Here is a 6,000-nt window from a genome sequence, read left to right as displayed (position 1 = left end):
AATGCTTTTGTAAAAATATCAGCAAGCTGATCAGTTGTTTTTACAAAATGAACTTCAATATTGCCATATTCCACATGATCTTTAATGAAATGATAACGAAGTGCAATATGTTTGGTTTTCGAATGTTGTACTGGATTATGAAAAATGCGTATAGCACTTTGTGAATCACAATACAATGGAATCTTCTTCATATTAATTGCATAGTCACGCAATTGACTCTGGATCCTAATGATTTGTGAAGTGCAAGCGGCAGCTGCAACATACTCAGCTTCAACAGTAGAAATTGCAACACAAGTTTTCTTTTTCGATTGCCAACTTACAAGCTTCCCATCTAACAATTGACATCCTCCACTTGTACTTTTTCGATCAAGTGTACATCCTCCCAGATCTGCATCTGAAAACGCTTGAATTATAAATCCTGATTTCGAAGGATACCACAATCCTAACGAAATTGTTCCCTTGAGATAACGAAAATATTTTACACTGCAGTCAAGTGTGGTTCTCTCGGATTTGCTTGATACCTAGCACAATTACATACAAAAAACATGATATCAGGTCGACTTGCTGTAAGATAAAGAAATGAACCTATCATACTCCTGTATAATGTAAGATGAACAACAGGTGTGTCTAACGAAGGAGTTAGCCTTGTTCCAACTACCATTGGTACTCTTAACTTCGTGCTATTTGTCATTCCAAATTTTTCGAGCAAATTCCTAGTATATTTTTCTTGATTGATGAAAATTCCTTCTCTGCTTTGATGAATGTTTAAACCAAGAAAATTATTGATTTTACCCATCATGCTCATTTCGAATTGGCTTTTCATCAAACATTCGAATTCACTAGACAAAGCAGGGTCAGTAGAGCAAAAAATAATATCATCGGCATAAATTTGAACAAGCATTAGATGATTCCCAACTTTCTTTCGAAATAATGTGGGGTCAACTAATCCTTGTTTAAATTTCGATAGTTTTAAGAAACTGGTAAGAGTTGCGTACCATGCTCTTGGTGCTTGTTTTAACCCATATACTGCTTTAACCAAAATATAAACATGATCAGGATATTCTTCATTTATGAAACCTGGAGGTTGTTCAACATAAACTGTTTCTTCGAGTTCACCATTGAGAAAAAGCACACTTCACATCCATTTGATAAACATCAAAATCTTTGTGAGCTGCATAACCCAAAAATATTCGAACAGCCTCAAGTCTTGCGACATGGGCAAAGGTTTCTTCATAATCGATACCTTCTTGTTGCGAATATCCTTTAACGACTAATCGTGCTTTATTTCGAACAATATTTCCATCCTTGTCGGTTTTGTTTTTGAAAATCCATTTTAATCCGACAATTGAAAGATTTTCAGGTTTAGGAATTAACCTCCAAACCTTGTTTCTATCGAACTCAGCAAGTTCAGATTGCATTGCAACAACCCAATCTGAGTGTTCCATTGCAACCTTAACTGTCTTTGGTTCTATTTTCGAGATGAAAACATTAAACATACAAAATTCTTGACGAGCATTCAGTACCTCATTCTTTGCACGAATTTGGGCTCTAGTCAAAACTCCATCTTGTGGATTCCCAATGACTTGTTCTTTTGGATGATTTCTTGTCCATTTTTCCAATGGTGGATATGTTGGATCAAAGTCCAATGGTGCATCTTCGTACATTTCTTCATTTTCGGATCCTGCAATAGAATTATTATCATTTAGTTCTTGAAATTCATCATTTTCATCAAGATTTATGGTTTCAGTATCATTATGCCCCCCCCCCTCAACATAACTGTCATTCTGATGTTCTCCCTCCAAAACATCATTCAATATGCTCTTCTCCCCCTCGAAAGGATGCTCCCCCTCAATAGTTGATGGTATATTCAAGTGCTCCCCCTTCACTTGAGCATCTAGAATACTTTGTCCATTAGCAGTTGTATCTGATGTGATTGTCGAATCATCAGTATGTTTCGAAGATTCAGGAGTTTGATTATCAGCAGCATGTACTTCAGCATCAGCAGCCCTGTCTGGAACATCAAAAAGTAAATCATAATCAAAATCAGATGAATGATACATTTCACACTCATCATTTGATTCATTAAGAATTGGTTTTTGTTCGAAACGTTTTTCAACTTGTTTCACATAGTAATCATCAAAAGTGAGGTTAAACGTTTCTTCAACTTTTCTTGTTCGCTTATTCAACACTCTGTATGCAACCGAATTATTTGAATATCCCAAAACTATTCCTTCATCAGCCTTAGCTTGAAATTTCGAAAGTTTATCTTTGAGATTCATGATAAAACACATGCAACCAAACACATGAAAAAATTTAACATTTGGTTTTCGGTTATTTATGATTTCATACGGAGTTATATTGAAACGACGATGAATAAAAGATCGATTCTGAGTAAAACATGCTGTCAAAACTGCTCCTGCCCATAGATATTGAGGAAGATTCGCATATGTCAACATTGTTCTTGCTGCTTCGCAAAGAGACCTATTCCTCCTTTCAACCACACCATTTTGTTGTGGTGTATATGGCGATGAGAAATTGTGCGAAATTCCTTTCTCAGTTAAGAACGAATCGAGCACGTTGTTTTTAAACTCGGAACCATTATCACTTTTGATTTTACGAACTTTCCTTTTCAGACTTGTCTCAATTTTCTTGATAAATTTAATCATTGTTTGAGCGACTTTAGATTTTAACCTGAGAAAATACACCCAAGTAAATTGTGAAAAATCATCAACGATAACCAAAATGAACCGTTTCTTGTTGAGAGTTTCAACAGTTGACGGTCCAAAAAGGCCAATATGAAGAAGTTTCAGCGGTTCAACAATTTTCGAATCTATGACAATTGGATGTCCTTTACGATGTTGTTTTCCTTGTTCGCAAGCTGCACATAAAGTATCATTGTCAAACTTTAGAACAGGTAAACCTCGAACAAGATCTTCTACTACCAACTTATTAAGATTTCGAAAGTTTAAATGAGATAAACGTCGATGCCACAACCAACTAACATCAGATGTAGCTTTCGAAAGTAAACAAACTGAGGGTTTCCCAACAATAGGTTTGATGTCAAGAGTGAACATATCGCCATATCTTTTTGATTTCAGCAATACTTCGTGTGTCTCAACATTAGAAATGATACTTCCTTCTTCGTTAAACACAACTTGATTGCCAGTGCCCACAACAAGTTTTGAAACACTTATCAAATTATGTTTAAGACCTTCAACATAAGCAACACGATTCACTGTAAATTGCCCATTTGTTACTTTTCCATAACCTTTAACTTGACACTTGTGATTATTTCCAAACTTCACTACTCCTGCATTTTCCAAACTCCTAAAATCACGCAAATTCTCCTTCCTTCCAGTCATGTGACGTGACCAACCACTATCAATGTACCATTTCTCATCATATTGCTCGTCGCTCAGTACCTACATTCATTAAAAGAATTTAGGTATCCAAGGCTGTTTGGGTCCTTGGTTATTAGTTTGAAAAAGCGAATGAAATTTAGAACCTAAAGCCCAATTTCGAACTTCGGTTTTGAAAGTATCAATTAAGTCGACATCATCAGTTAAAGATATCGAAACATAATTTTTCGATAGTTTTGGACTTTCACTGACTTTCTTCTCATGCTTCTCAATGTGTTTTTCCTTTGAGATTGGTTGCCATTTTTGAACTGGAGTATTTGATTCTTTCGAAGATGAACTTCCAGATGAAGTATCATTCAAATACTGTTCATAGGCCTTCTTGATTTGATGTTGAGAAAACTTTCCCGATTGATACTTTTTCCCTTTTTCCTCAAGCCAATGATTGATTGTTTCCACCCCAGATGAACCTTTTGTGTACGAAACTTTAGTGGCTTTGTGTGTGGATGGATTCGGAAAATTTGGTTTTTGTGGAATAAACTTTGCAGATGTTTTGGATTTATCATTCACAATAGTTTGATTATCTACAAACTTTCGAACGTTTTCAAATTTTCGACCATTCTCAAATTTTCGAACATTCTCAAATTTTCGAACATTGTCAAATTTTCGAATATTCTCAAATTTTCGAACATTGTCAAATTGACGAACATTAGCAAAATGTTGATTTGTTCTATTTGTAGAAAATCTGTTTTGATTGTTTGTTGGTTTTGAAAAAGATGAATTTGAAGTTGAAAACTTTTGTTGACTTTTTGAATGAAAAATCTTTTGTTGCTCATTTTTTTGAAAAGTCTTGGAAGATGTTGATTTTGAAAACTTCGTTGAAGAATTTTGAGTATCAGACGAAATTGGTTGAGCGGGATTTTCTTTTTTATCCAAACGAGTTGAAAACTTTGTTTGTACTGATTTAGGCAACTCTTTTTTAGACATTTTCTTGGTTGGTATTTTTGATTGCTTTTCATTGGACACTACTTGCCAAAATATTCTCTTTCGTGCCTGTCTTTTCGAAATTCCTTTTTCATTCGAAAATTTTTCAACAAGATCCTTAAATTCTTGTGAATTAAGTTTCACATTCTCATTTGTTTCATTAGATTCCTGTTTCAAAATCTCTTTTGTATTTTCTTGTTTATCAACCCATTTTCTTTGTGGTTTTTGTCTTTGAAAAACAGACGAATTCTTTGTTAGATTGTTTTCGACAGTGCTTTGGTTTGAAAAGAATCATTCGTCTGATGTTTTCTTGTTGTCTTCTTTGACCATTTTGTTGAACTTTGGTTTGATGTTTTCAACATTTCCAGTAGTGACAAACACTTGATTTGGAAATACAACATCACCTGAACACTTAAAATTTGGATACACAACAGTATTTGTTTCCAAATAATGAGCACCTTCGTCAGATACGATTTTGTTGAAATTTTCAGTGTCTCCAAATACTTGATCAACAACAACTCGTGGAATGGATGTTTCATTCGAAACATTCTTTTCTGGCTCAGAATTGTACGAAACTTTTTCTTCATTCTCATCATCACTACTATCTGTTTGACTGTCTCTTACACTCACATGATCAAAGTCACAAACTTTCGAAGTAGAGGGTCTATCAGTGTCATCCTCAACCATCGAATCATTACAAATTTCTTTACCTTTTGACTTAGATGTGACATTAATGACAGATAACTGAGAACAATTGATACTTTCCTCCTCCTCAATTTTACTGATTTCGCTAAAACTATCAGAATTATCATCGATATCAGCAAAATTAGATTGAGAGTCAAGTTTCGAAATCTTAGTTCTTTTCAAAATTTTGATTTGTTCACTTTTGGTGAAAGTATCATTCACTATCTCAACAAGTTCATCAGCATTCACATATTCGTCTATCTTAACAATACCATAAGCAAATCGATTATCAGGCACTTTATCGAATTCTGCTATGGTTTTCTCACAATCATAGGACAAACTATCAACTTTCTCTCTCTCAAAAACAAGAAAAGGCAACAATTTCCTATGTTGTTCTTTGCTAATGTCAAATGAATGATGCAATGAAGTCAATTTAACATATAATCTTTTTGCTGAATTACAGTAAATGTTTCGCTGAGCAAGTAACATTCGAACTTCATTATCTAGACATTCCCTATCATTATTCACATTATTCAATTGCAATTCCAGATACTCTACTTTGCTTCATTTCGAATCTAGAAATTTTTGGGTCTCTAGGAACTGGATGTTCAGTTTCTTAGCTTCATTACTAGCAGACACCACAATTGTATCAAAGTAAGCAACAATATCATCAAATGCAATTATTTCAGAATCATAAGCTTGTAAAGAAATTTTAAAAGACTGAAGAATAACACGTACCTTGGTTGTCATCGGTGATTTGTCTCCTGATTTGGTCATGAAGCAACGACCAGTCACCATTTCGTCCTCATCTTCTTCTAATTGTGCGAACATAAACCCATGCGTCGGATTACACATCTCTTCATCATCAGATCCTGAAGACCAGATCTGATATGTGCCATCTTCTTCACCTTCGCCTTGTGGAACCAAAGACAACCCCTTCGTCTTTGCACAAACTTCTTCCAATCTTTCAACATAA

Source organism: Lactuca virosa, chromosome 3 (assembly GCF_052849685.1).
Source record: "Lactuca virosa cultivar CGN04683 chromosome 3, Lactuca_virosa_CGN04683_v6, whole genome shotgun sequence".
Classification (NCBI taxonomy): domain Eukaryota; kingdom Viridiplantae; phylum Streptophyta; class Magnoliopsida; order Asterales; family Asteraceae; genus Lactuca; species Lactuca virosa.
This window is presented reverse-complemented; position numbering follows the sequence as displayed.